The following is a 15009-nucleotide window of genomic DNA, read 5'->3' as shown; positions in this document are numbered from 1 at the left end:
GGCGGCCGGGCTCCCCCGCCCCATTCACTGAGGCACAGGGCTGGGAGCTTAGCGCGGACCCTGCAGCGGGAGGGAGGGAGGAGGCTCTGCCCTGCCCAGCCCAGCCCAGGACCGGCCCACTTACACTGACGTCCCCCGCTCCGCCATCGCCGCCAGCAAGCCAGGGCCAGACAGAGGCGCGCCTGCCGGGCTGGGGGTCGCAGACAGGATCGGGAGGTGTAACGGGGCAAGGGTTTCCTCGGGGTAGAGGAAGCGATAGGGCGTATCACGGGGTAGGGGGCGTCCTGAGCTAGAAGGGCTGAAAGGGGGTGTGGGGGTGACCGTGGTTAGAGACGGTGCAATGACAGGGGTGACCTCGTGTGGCACGGGGGGCTGGAGAGGGGACGGGAGGGGCCTGAGCTAGAGGGGAAGGGTGCAGTGGGGGTGCCCTAGGGAGGGAAGGCAGTGAGGGGGTGGGGGTGTCCTGAGGTAGTGTGTACAATAGGGAGTGAAGGGGAGATGGAGTCCCCGAGGGTAAAGGGGGTGTAGTGGGGGGCGCTGCAACGGTCAGGGGGCGTCCCAGGGTAAAGGGAGCCTGTCCTGAGGGAAAGGGGGTGTAGTGGGGGTAGCGGGGGCATGGGAGTGTCCGGGGGGGTAGAAGGGGATGGGGGTGTCCCAGTGTAAAGGGGGCGTAGGGGAGGTATGGGGTTTCCCGCAGAGGAAATGCAGGTTCACTGGGAGGCTCAGCAGGGCGGTCAATGGAGACAACGACGTAGGGTGCCTCAAAAGGAGCGTACGCGGAGCGCTACCAGGAGCTGGGGGTCGCGGCGGGACGGCGGCGCACTGGGAGGAGGAGCCTGGCAGACAGACACAATAAGGGTTCCCAGATGGAGCCGAGAAAAAGGCTGCGCGCCGCGGGGTTTCAGGACTCCCAGGCTCGGACTCGCCCACGCACTGGCAACGTGCGAGCGAAGCGCTGCAGCTGAAGAGAATCATGAGAGAGCTGCCTGGAGGGAGGAAACCTTCCTCCCAGAGCTGGGACTTTCCAGAGAGTTCTCTCCCAGCCCTCCTACCTTTCCCTGCCTAATGCAATGGGAGGGTTGCCTCCGTGCCAAATGCTGCTCAGAAAAGGGTGACAAATCTTAGGGGCCCAGACCTTGATGCTTACCTTGGAATAACACTGAAGGAATGAGTGTCCTCGCTCGGGCTGCAGAGCACCCTCAGGCAGCAACACCAGAAGAGTCCATAGTGTTGTATACGGAGCCTGCTACTCCTTGGTCAGGTTTTTGTTTGTTAGTAAATTATTAAATATTGCAAAGTATTTTGGCTACTATTATTAAGCATTGGTTCTGAGTTTTGTATTAGAAAGGATACAAACAACTCAGTCCCTGCCCAAAGCACTCTTGATTACCTTTACTACGCTGCAGAATCCCACTGATATCTATGAGACTGTGGCCTGGTCCACACTATGCTGTTAAACCGATTTTAACTGCGTTAAATCGATTTAATGCTGCACCCGTCCACACTACACTGCTCTTTAAATCGATTTCTATACTCCTACAAAACGAGAGGAGTAACGCTAAAATCGATATTACTATATCGATTTAGGGTTAGTGTGGATGCAAATCGACATTATTGGCCTCATTCTTTTACAGTAGCTACCCACAGTGCACCGCTCCAGAAATCGACGCTAGCCTTGGACCACGGACACACACCACCGAATTAATGTGCCTAGTGTGGACGCGCACAATCGCCTTTATAATATCTGTTTTCTAAAATCGGTTTTAGCTAATTCGAATTTATCCTGTAGTGTAGACGTACTCTTAGTACAAGAGTAAAGATCTGCAGTAGTGACTGTTTGCAGGATTGTTCCTTAAGCATGCACATAGCAACATGCTAAACCCTTTTGGGTGTAAACAACAGTACCCACCCCCCAGGGCTATCATATTTTCAAAGGATCCTCAAGCTGACCTCCATGTGTGCAATCATGACTTGCTGCACAAATGACAGAACATACCTCTGCAAAACCCATCTGTTCTTGATTTGTGTTCTACTTGTGCATGTAAATATATACATTCTAGCATTTGCCTATGATTATTCAAGCACACAAGAGACAATGTTTATAAATATATCCCCAATGACTGCTGAGAGAAAAAGAGAGCTATGAGTTCCCTTATGTAACTCAATATAGTGTTAACCCTGACACACAGCAATGACTGTAATACCAACATTAGATTCATTCCTCCTCCAGTTGGCATTATTAACAAGTTCTGCCATTGGCTTCAATGGTAGCAAGAGCAAGTCTAATATTAGCTATTTCACTGCTATTTAGTTTGGCACAAAACTAATTATTTCTTAAAACCTTTTTTGTAAAGAAATTTTACACCCACCATACAGAGACTACATGGTTGACTTATGCTACTATAGTTATAGTGGCTAAAGGAGCACTCAAAGACGATAAGGCCATTGTGGAGAAACTAAATGAATTCTTTGCATTGGTCTTCATTGTTGAGGATGTGAGGGAGATTCCCAAACCTGGGCCTTTCTTTTTGGGTGACAGATCTGAGGAACTGTCCCAAATTTATAAACCAAACAGTAATAAATCTCCAGGCCCTGATGGTATTCAGCCAAGTGTTCTGAAGGAACTCAAATGTGAAATTGCAGGACTACTAACTGTAGTCTGTAACCTGTCATTTAAATCAGCTTCTGTACCAAATGACTGGAGGATAGCTAATGTGACACCAATTTTTAAAAAGGACTCCAGAGGTGACCCTGGCAACTGCAGACCAGTAAGCCTCACTTCAGTACTAGGCAAATTGGTTGAAACTATTGTAAAGAACAAAATTGTCAGACACATAGATGAACATAATTTGTTGGAAAATAGTCAACATGGTTTTTGTAAAGGGAAATCATGCCTCACCAATCTACTAGAATTCTTTGAGGAGGTCAACAAACATGTGGACAAGGAGATCCAGTGGATATGGTGTAGTCAGATTTTCAGAAAGCTTTTGACAAGGTCCCTCACCAAAGGCTCTTAAGTCATGAGATAAGAGGGGAGGTTCTCTCATGGATTGATAACTGGTTAAAAGATAGGAAACAACAGGTAGGAATAAATGGTCGGTTTTCAGAATGGAGAGAGGTAAATAGTGGTGTCCCCCAGGGATCGGTACTGGGCCCAGTCCTATTTAACATATTCATAAACGATCTGGAAGAAGGGGTAAATAGTGAGATGGCAAAATTTGCAGATGACACAAAACTACTCAAGATAGTTAAATTCCAGGCAGACTGTGAAGAACTACAAAAGGATCTCACAAAACCGGGTGACTGGGCAACAAAATGGCAGATGAAATTTAACGTTGATAAATGAAAAGGATACACATTGGAAAACAATCTTTATACATATACAAAAAGAACAGCAGGTACTTGTGGCACGTTAGAGACTAACAAATTTATTTGAGCATAAGCTTTCATGTGCATCTGATGAAGTGGGCTGTAGCCCACAAAAGCTTATGCTCAAATAAATTCATTAGTCTCTAAGGTGCCACAAGCACGCCTGTTCTTTCTGCTAATACAGACTAACATGGCTGCTACTCTGAAACCTATACATATACAATGATGGGATCTAAATTAGCTGTTAACACTCAAGAAAAAGATCTTGGAGTCATTGTGGATAGTTCTATGAAATCATTCACTCGATGTGCAGTGGCAGTCAAAAAAGCCAACAATGTTGGGAATCATCAAGAAAGGGATAGATAATAAGACAGAAAATATATTGCCTCTATATAAATCCATGGTACACCCACACCTTGAATACTGCATGCAAATGTGGTTGCCCCATCTCAAAAAAGATATATTGGAATTGAAAAGGTTCAGAAGACGGCAACAAAAATGATCATGGGTATGGATCGGCTTCCATATGAGGAGAGATTAATAAGACTGGGATTTTCAGATTGGAAAAGAGGCAACTAAGGAGGGATATGATAGAGGTCTATAAAATCATGAGTGGTATAAAGAAAGTAAATAAGGAAGTATTTACTCCTCCTCATAATACAATACAAGAACAAGGGGCCACCAAATGAAATGAATAGGTAGCAGGTTTAAAACAAACACAAGAAAATATTTTTTCACGCAATGCACTGTCAACCTCTGGAACTCCTTGCCAGAGGGTGCTGTGAAGGCCAATACTATAACAGGGTTCAAAAGGGAGCTAGATAGAATCCTGGAAGATAGGTCCATCAATTGCTATTAGCCAGGATGAGCAGGAACGGTGTCCCTAGCCTCTGTTTGCCAGAAGCTGGGATTGGGTGACAGGGCATGGATCACTTGATGATAACCTGCCTTTTAATTCCCTTTGGGGCACTTGCCATTGGCCAGTGTCAGAGGACAGGATACTGGTCTTGATGGACCTTTGGTTTGACCGGGTATGTTCTAAGATATGTTACTATGTGATGGCTGAATTGTTAGAGAGGCTACTGCTTACACTTTGTGCTGGCATTCAAAGTCAGTGTGAGCTTTTCTCTCACTAATTCTCCCCATAGCGTTCTCTCGCCCTTTAAAATCCTAATAGAACATTTTCCAGTTGTAAAGAGGAGCCCAATTTTAAAGAAACTGTGTCAAGATGACAGCACTTTTTTTTCCCAATAACTGCAAATCTTTTGTAATTTCTAAGATCTGTTTTTGTCCAACTTCAAGCACATACAGTCTGACCATTAATGACAATATTCAAAACTCCTGAAAATATTTGCAGGAAGAAGTTGTGTGGGGGTTCAGTCTAGGATGACCAGATATCTTGATATTATCAGGACCATCCTGATATTAAGGACTTTGTCTTATATAGGCAACTATACCCTCCTGATTTTTCACACTTGCTATCTAGTCACCCTTGTTCAGGCTAATACATGCTGGAACAGCCTTAACTTCTATTCTATCCATTTATACCACTTTAAAATAATTATATGCTGTTATTAACTACTGCACCCATAATAATGGCAGCAACATATGGAATGTAAATTAATGTAAACCAGATTATATTTTATAGTAAATGTTTTCTTGTGAACTCTTTCCCTATTTCTATTGGGAAAACTGACCAATATGCTCCTGCAGTGGACATATTGCAATATATCTCAAATGCTCTGATTTTTGTAATGTTTCCTTATTATATTCATAGAATCAGGGTTGGAAGGGACCTCAGGAGGTCATCTAGTCCAACCCCTGCTCAAAGCAGGACCAATCCCCAGATTTTTACCCCAGTTCCCCAAATGGCACCCTCAAGGACTGAGCTCACAATCCTGGGTTTAGCAGACCAATGCTCAAACCACTGAGCTATCCCTCCCCCTGAGGATAATTCTGAATACTCCTGAAGTTAGGAAACAGAGGTTGAGTCCTTTATTTACACTAACCAGATAAAGTAATTTAGATACAAAATACAATTTTACAGTATCCTAACCTTTTAGTCTTAGATTTTTCTGTGATTTAAGTGTTGGGGCCAAATTCTTAATTGTCTTGCACCATGTGTAGTCATTTACACCAGTGCAATACCATTCTGATTTGACAGTGTTTTACACCGACTTTGCACTAGTGTAAATGACAACACACAGTGCAGAATAACCAAGAATCAAGTCCTATCTATATATATATCTAGGCTCTTAGATCAGGCCTATCACCACAGTTTGAGTCCTATATCTTCAAAGGTGTTTAGGCACCTAACTTCTGGGCATTGGGTTCCTAAATACCTCTAAGGATCTGGGCCTGAGAGATATCAGTTCACTTTGTTCATTATGCCCTATTTTCCTGCTACTCCAGGAATGCAGTAAAATATTGTTTGGTTTTTTTACTAGTGAAGAAGCTATCTGAATGTATATCTCAACCATGAGCCTGCAATAGCTCTTTCTAAAGCAAATAAAATGTTTCCTTAAAACTTATCTTACATCATTGTGCAACCTTCCTCTTCTCAGAAAAGGAGACCTGTAAAGGAATATAACCATAAGGCCACATACAAGGCTACCAGTTCAAATTAAGCCCAAATCAAAAGTGGCTTGATAGGTGTTCCAGACATATATGAAATGTGTTATGATCTCAATCCAGCTGTAAGTGGAAAGGTGTATATATCACACAACTCACCTCAAAACTGGCATCAGTTGACAGACTTGTTGGCAGTTGCAAGAACTAGACCAGCACCTAAATCAGTAAATAGACCCTCTCATCCCAGAGACATACCCTTTAGGATAAGGCTGAGGTGCCAGGCTAATGTGGAGAAGTTTGCTTTGCTTTAGCCTGATCTGTCCTGGTCCTGTGAATAATTGGAGGGTTCTGTTTTCAGAGCTGTCAGTCTGCACCTTTCATGACCACTACATTCACTAAAAACCCACAAAAACTAAATCCTGGATTACACTTTTACTCTCTGATCTTGCAAGAGGATGGGTGCAAACATACCCTTGTGCTTCCAACAGGGCTCCACTGACTTCCATGGGGCTACATATGGATACAGCGATCCCTGTGTGGATCCAATTGTAGACTCTAGGCCTTATTTGTAACTAGTAGCTTAAAAACCCCAACCCCAACAATGTTTTCTTAAGTGTATGAGGGGAAGGGGAAGAAAGGGAGGAAGCAGAACATAGAAAGAAGAAACATATATACAGGTGTGCACACTTCCTAAAACCAAGTATATGGTTTAATGTCTGTATTTATTATCCAGACTTTCATCTATGCATTATATAAGTTTTTCTTTCATCCTGAAAAAGTTATAAATAAAAATATTCTAAAAACATTTTTTCTACTGAAGAGATTTTGCTTGTTCCCATTAAGGACAAACAGATCATTCTACTACTGCAAAATAAGTTTATTTCTAAAGCTGAACTCTCTTTGACCTCACAGAAAGTAACTACTTTAGCATACAATGGAAGACAATTCAGCAGGCCTGTCCAAAAATAAACATTTGTGTAAAGTGCATTTTAACCCTGGAGACTTCAGATAAATGGAAGGAGTACCACAATATTATTTATTGATAATACAAAAGGAATGTAACTGAAAAATTGCTAACTTTGAAAGGCCTTAAATTCTCTTGCATTCCAGACTGCATATTTGCGGTGAGCCAGTCTCTGTAAGTATAGGATATTACTGGTTTTGGTAATAATTTTTCATGAGGCATCTAGACAGATTATGCCATTTCTAGAGGATAAGAATGTGTCAGAGCCTTGGTGTAATATCTCCAAAGGCAAGTAATACAGTTAACATAAAGCTGGAAGATAACAGGATAGCATTACAAATATTTTATATGGGATTTTCTAGGAGATATATTTCCCCCCACTTGTTATTGATGATCTAAAAACTCCCAAATAATGTTAAGTGATCAAGTAATTTAATAAAGGTAATCAATAATGAGCATAAATAAATGACAATATATCAAGAGTATGTTAATTGTATGAACAGTGGTTCACAATAAATGGAACTGAGACTAGAACAATGAGATTTTCAAAAAAATAATTAAGTCTTTTTTATTTTAGAGACCAAAATCTAGCTCTGGCAGTTATGTTTATGGTAGGCCTGTAGGATGGGACAGTTAGTATTTATCCGTCAAGGGTAGGATGCTGATCTCATGTAAGTTAACATTCTCAACCCTCTCCTCCAGAGGATCTTGGAATCCTCTCTGGATTCCTATGATTAGATATTTGATATAATGTGCAATTATTTATATAATTAAAATTAGCTCCCTCAAAGACTGATTCTATGAGGTGCTGAATGCCTTCTACAAGGCGCTCAGCACTTTCCATTCCCATTGACTTCAATGGAAGTTGAGGGCACTCCACACCTCTCAAGACTGTGTTATTTTCCTAAAATATCATTTCAAATGCATCCCACCAGATGAGGTAGAACACACTACCAAGATATTTCTAGTAAAAGGATCAGCAAGGAAAGAGCTAATTCTGAAATTAAAAATGTCATTGTAGGAATATGCAAGGTAAGGGAAGCTGGTGACTTAGAAAGTTTAAAAATAACAGATTTATGTTAGAGTAACACATTATTTTAATAATTTCTACTTTACTTACATGTCATCGCTCCACCCTCTGGCTTTTCTATTTAATTGCTAGGATATCAGAATTTATTAAGGGGAAAACATCCCCACTAGGAGCCTGATCCAAAGCCCATTTCAGACAATGGAAGTCATTCCAGTCAAATGGGCTTTTGATCAGGCCCTAATATTGTACAAATAAGGAGCCAAATCCTCTAATCAGGCAATCAGTCCCTATTCATAATCTCACTGGGCTGGATTCAGATGGAGTCTCTATGTAGGAGCACAGAAAAGTCAGCCGGAAGAGAGAGATGTAAATAACATCTCTTTGATTATGTTTGGTGACAGGTTCATTGATTTAAATGGAGCTATCTGTGAACAGAAAAGCTACTCATGCAAGCAAAGGTTGCAGGATTGAGCCCAAGGTTAGTATACTATATATATAACAACATTCACCATTTATACAGTGCTTGATATTTTCAAAACAGAATGCGAATATTAATCATATTTAAATTACATGGTTAAACGTGTCTTTTTGATGCACTGGAACGGCTTTTGTCTGGGGTCGTGATTGCCTTTGGAAAAATAAGTTTAGGTTATCAACTGAGTCAACAGAAAGCTGGATAGTGCTAAAAGTCAAACATATTTTATGAGGAAAACACAAGAATGGACATCTGAGCTCCTTGAATAAGACTTGGTTTACTGCAACACTTGTGAGAGAATTATATCCAGACTCAGAAATGGTAATTGCCATTCCCCCAGACTGCTGCAATGTCAGGATCAGCGGTCTTTAACTTTTTGACTATGTTGAGCTAAAATAGTAATTCTTGGGCTTGGAAGAACAGTATGTAAAATGACTGAAGGGAACTTCAAGAGTCCATACTCAGTACTTGCATGGCAAGTTTTGTTTTGTTTTACTTTTTTGGAGCAGTGCACTTAAACTATAAAAAATTTCAAACTTACTCAGAGACAAAGAAATAATAAAATTCAAATACCATGAACGGTTCAAAAGTAAAATAAAAAATAGCTTAGTGTCTTTTCTGGTGTTATATTTTGGAGAGAATTCATAGATTTCAAGACCAGAAGGGACCATTGTGATCATCTAGTCTGACCTCCTATATAATGGACCAAAGAACTGCCTCCAAAATAATTCTTAATTGGATGTTTACAGAAAAAAAAATCCAGTCTTGATTTTAAAATTGTCAATGATGGAGAATGATGGAGTTAGCCTGTTTTTAATCCAGTTCATATGTGGCATGTTAATTTTATATCATTCTAGTTTTTCATCAGAATGTTGTGCAGTACCAAATCAAACACCTTACAGACGTCTAAATACATCACATCAAAGTTACCTTTAACAACCAAACTTGTAATCTCATTTGAAAAAAGATATCAAGTTAGTTTGACAAGATCTGTCTTCCATAAACCCAGGCTGATTTGCATTAATTATTTAACCCTCCTTTAATTCTATATTAATCAAGCCCCATATCAGCTGCTCCATTATCTTGCCAAGGTTCGATGTCAGGCTCACAGAAGTATAATTACCCAGTTCATCACATTTACCCTTTAAAAAAAATCAGCACAACATTAACTTTCTTCCAGTCTTCTGGAATTTCCCCAGTGCACCAATTAATGTTGAAAATCAACATTAATGGTCCAGAGGATATTATTTATAATCATAAGTGTTTATTGATGTAGCAATTATGCAAGAATGGCATTGGTTCCTCTGTACACAAGACTCCACATATGAACTGTTAATTAGTCCCTGATCCTACAGTTGGATATGGGCTAGTAGACTCTTGCACCCACACAGTCCTTTTGACTTCTGTGGGCTCCACGTGGATCCAATTACAGGGTCTTGTTTTCTCAGTTTGAAATTATATCACAAACCGTTCATCAATATTACTCACACAAACTAATCCTTTGCAGTGCACAATACAAACAGGAAGCTCAATGATCAAATAAAGAAGTATATTGAAGAGAAAGGCTTACACAATGCTTTAAAAAAAAAACAAAAAACATACAGAGTCTCTGAATTCTCTTCATTATTAATTTTGTCTGCATTCACTTGTGTGAACAGTTTCCACCACTAGTTCCTTAACGTAGGGGTACTATAATCCTAAATAGTAACACACAAAATTATTTTTACCATTCATATATTTGAATCTGCTACGATTGTTAGAATTAAGGATTTTTTTCCTCCTGAAAAATTCCCTTTGGCTCATCTCAACAAATAAAATCTTGGATGTGTCCCATGAACATAATACAAAAGGTTACAAAAATAGAATGTAGACTGGGCAGACAAAACAGGATAGCGGAAAGTGTAACCAAAGAGGCTGTTGTATCCAAATAATTATCAAACAACGTATAGTTTGGCAAGCAGAAGAAAAAATATTTGGCTCAAAATGAAGGACTGATTTAGTATGTGAAGAGCCATTGGAAACTATTAGAGACATTTTGGAGAAGATGCAAAAGCTTAAGAATGGTCAAGGGGAGTATCATTTGTCAAATGACTTAGACTAAACAGCAAACCCATCCAAACTTTGTAGGTTTCAGATATATTCACACTATTGTCCATCTATAAAAGTCCTTTGATTACATTTTTTTTCACTGCTGGTTTTCTACAGTCATGTGGAAGTACCCCAAAACTTACCACTCTGTCGGAGAAAGTACATCTGATGTATAGAAGAGCGTTAATATGGGATCATATCAAAGAAAAGGATTCTGTCAATGAACCATGCTGAACAGCATTGGGAAGAACAATACTAAAATCAGAACTGATCCTGAGAACACAGAGGAAAGCAAGGAAGAGGAGACACAAAGTGAGAAGGATGGAGATGAGATATAAGAGGACAAAGAGACAGGAGGACTAAACTCCTCTGGGAATACAGAAAGCAAAGGATGGAAATATGGAAGCTAAGAGAGGAGAGGTTTTTTTTTTACATAATGACCAAGCCCTGTAACATACAGTGAAAAGAGCTCTTAGAGAAGATTAATCCTTCTAAAATAGTGTTTATTTCCGTTTACAGCCTTAGAATGTCTGATTCCTATAAACACTTATCTCTGATGTTTACTCTTGGAACAGTTCACTGCTCTAGTATCAACCAGTACATGGTGTTACAGAAAAAAGAAACTGTGAAGCTGTCCCATCTACTCTTATGTCCAACCCTGAGAGCAGGGGAGTTAGAAAAAGTATGTGCGTGTGGGGAGGGAAGATTGTTGAAGAATCTGACTCCAGGAGCTCCATCTATTATTAATTGTTATTATTAATTATCATCGTCATTGTAGCACCTAGGAGTCATAGTCATGACCAGGGCCCCATAGTACTAGGTGCTGGACAAACACAGACCAAAAAGACAACTCTGTCCCAAAGAGTTTACAACCTAACTCTAACACAGGAGACAACAGGTGGAGACAGACTGGGATTACAACGAGACAGTATTGGACAGCATGACAGGCAGTGGTAGAATCACACCAGTGACCCAACCACTGACAATTTTTTTGTAGGCATCACACCAAAGGACAGTTTTGATAAGGCATTTGAAGGAGGATAATGAGGTAGCTTTGTGGATGTTTACAGCGAGATCCTCCCAGGCTTTAGGGGCAGAATTATTTGAAAATTTATCAAGTGGCAATGGAGGCCAGCATGATGGACTGACTGGAGGTAGAAAATGACATTTCAATAGCAAATGAGAGATAATAGGTAGGGTGGCGAAGAGCTGTGAAAGTTAGGATACATTGCTTACAGTTTGATGCAATAGAACAGGGAGCCAGTAGGGGGATGCTAGCAGAGGGCTGAGATGGTCAAAGTGACGGGCTAGGAAAATGATCTCTACAGTAGTAATGTGAATGGATAAGAATGGGGCAAGAGTGCATTGTCAAGACCAGAGAAAACATTGCAGTAATCAAGATACATGGGGATGAGAGACTGGATAGGAGTTTTAGCATGTGGCTGGCTAAGAAAGGCATTAACTGAGGATACATTTATACTTATGGTGGCATGTAGAGTACAGACACTGCACGCACACCTAGCCTGGGTGTAAATAGCAGTGTGGATGGTGAGGCATAGCTTAGGCGAGCAGAGTGCCCTATATACCTAAACCCACAGGGTATATATCCTACATGGGTTCTCTATATACCCAAGCATCGCCTCCCTTGTCTGCACTGCTATTTTTGGCAGCTCAGTGTCCTGCTGCCAAAGCCTTTCACTGTGGCATGTAGCTACAGGTTTAGTGCCTATACCCTGCACACTGCTGAAAGTATAGACATAGAGATGTGTTGCAGAAGGAATCTGCAATCTAGATATAGCCTGGATGTGAGGACTTAGCGAGAGCTCCAATTTGAAGATGATGGTCAGGTTATGAGCCCGAGTGGCAGGCAGGATGGTGGAGCTGCCCACTGTGATCAAAGAAAGACGTGAGAGCAGGCTGATTAAGAGCTCTCTTTTCATCATTTTGAACTTGAGCTGGTGGATTGACATTCATAAGGAGATGTCTGAGAGACAGGCCAAGATTTTAATTTGGAGAGAAGGAGACCCGTCTGGCGCACAGAGGTGGATCTGTGAGTCATCAGCATTGAGACAGTAGTTGAATTTGTTGCAGGTGAGATTACCCACAGATAAGGTGTAGAGGGAGAAGAGAAGGGGACTAAGAACTGAGCCCCGTAGAACCCCCTTAGACAGGTGGAGGGGGGATGAGGAGGATCCTCTGAAGGACACATGGAAGCAGTGATTACAGAGGTAGGAGGAAAACCAAGAGAGGACAGAATCATGGAAGCCAAGCGAGGACAAGATTTCAAGAAAATAAAATAAAAAACGTGGTCCAATGTGTTCAAGGCAGCTCACATAGATTAATAGATTTACAGACCAGAAAGGATCTCTGTGATCATATGGCCTGTACAACAGAGGCCCATATGACTTCCTTGTATTAATTCATGCTCCAAGTCCAGTAGCTGTGGTTGAATTATAGCATGTCTTTTAGAAAAATATCCAATCTTGATTTTAAATTTTTCAGTGATGGAGACTCTACTACAACCCTTTCATTAATTGCCCAATTATTAATTACTCCCAGTTAAAAATGTGCACCTTATTTCTAGTCTGAATTTTTCAGCTTCAACTTCCAGTCATTGACTCTTATTATACCTGTATCTGCTAGATTATAAAATTTCTGTTCCTTATTTACAGACTGTGATCAAGTCACTTCTTAACCTTCTCTTTGATAAGTTACATACATTGAGCATCTTACCTCTTTCTCTATAAACATTTTTTCCAATCATGTCAAGAAAGACAAGGATGGAGTACTGGTTCTGAGCTTTGTCTTGGAAGAGGTCATTAGGGACTTTGGCAAGAGCACAATCAGTATAGTGCAAGGAGCAGAAACCTAACCGGAGAAGCTCTAGGGTGGAATTGGAGGAAAGGACAGCAAGCCAATGGTGTCAGAGTTTCTCTCTTTTCCCATCAGAAGTGATATTAGAAATAATCAGGGGACTTTATCAATATAATTAGGAAAAAACCCACTTTATTGAATTCTCAGTTTTCTATAAATCACTCTACTCAATTCTCCTCACCACACACTCAATTTTTATATAAAATTGTCAGTGTTCTGCAGTTTTAAGCTATTTTTAAAAACTCTGCAGTGCATTAGAACTTTAAACCTAGAGTTTTTCACACCCCTAATGATGTTAAAGCACTGATCAGTGAATAAATGTTAAATATTGAGATATACAATTCTTAGAAACAGTACTGGACTATTTCCTTTTACAATTTGTAACACAGCCAATAGGTCTGACGATTACTTTGGACGTAGTCCTAGAAAATTACTCATTCATGATAAAATAAGATAGTAGCTGGAAAACATATTGGGTTTGATTTTTGTAACTGTGCATATGAAATGATGGCAGAATTTCTAGTATTATGTGCAAATTATCTTGCGCAAATAGATCATGAAATCATTTGGATGTGTATGTTTTTTCTGAGCTATTCTTATAGATATGCATAAATATTTCAAGACATTAGAAGAGAAATATGGAACTTAGCCGAATATGTATGTGTGAATTTCAGTCATTCTCTGTCAGATTTCAAATTTAAGCTTTTTAATTATTTTATTCATAGTGGATTTCTCAGTGTGCTTCATATTTGTGCCTCAATCTTAGCAGCCTTAAAAAAGCCTTTTTACATTTTTATCTGTCTCATGTGTTTCTTGTAAGATCTAATCTGTGTTGCTGGAGAAATGCTGTGCAGTGATGTGTGTTCCCAAAAGTAGGGCTTTGGAGCTGTGCTTCGGCTCCGCTCCAGCTCCAGGCAAAAACCTGCAGCTCCACTACTCCGGAGCTGCTCCAGCTCCGGGCTCTGCTCCAAAGCCCTGTCCAAAAGTGGCAGGAAGAAATGTTTTGTTTCTTTTTACCATGTTTCTGATGGCAAGTGATGAAGGATTATTTGGCAGTGGGGCACTAGCTGGATCTAAGAACTGTTCATTTCCAGATAGTGTAACATATTTCCTTTTTTAAAGTGTAAAAATTTCAAAAAGAAAGTGTAATATTGGTTTTAGATGCTAGATGGACTCCACTGAGTCACTTTTCTCATTTTAACTTTGTTTTTTTGCATGGGGATAGCTGTTCTCTGTTTTACAGTTTACATATTATAAAACTGTATGGAAGAAATGCAGCTAAACTTTTGCCAAGATTGTATATTTTGGTTAAATCAGACCTCTTGATATAAACCCAAAACACAGATGATTGCTCCATGTTTAAATCTGAGCCTCCTGAGAAATAACTCTTTCTCCAGCTGCACAGACTCTAGCACTGCCACAAAAGCTAGTTCAATATTATCAAGACTCATCAAGAAATTATCCTTTTGGGGACGTGCTCTATAAACCACATAAATTAAACCTGTAGAACCATAATGTATGCAATACTCTGTGTGCTAGAATTACAGATGTAATTTCAAAAATTGTGTCACAATTTGTTTTAGCTAATGAGTACCCTTGCCACTCTTCAAATATTAATTGGAAAGAAGTCATGATTTA

Source organism: Gopherus flavomarginatus, chromosome 3 (genome assembly GCF_025201925.1).
Source record: "Gopherus flavomarginatus isolate rGopFla2 chromosome 3, rGopFla2.mat.asm, whole genome shotgun sequence".
Lineage (NCBI taxonomy): Eukaryota > Metazoa > Chordata > Testudines > Testudinidae > Gopherus > Gopherus flavomarginatus.
Note: the sequence above shows the minus strand (reverse complement) of the source record.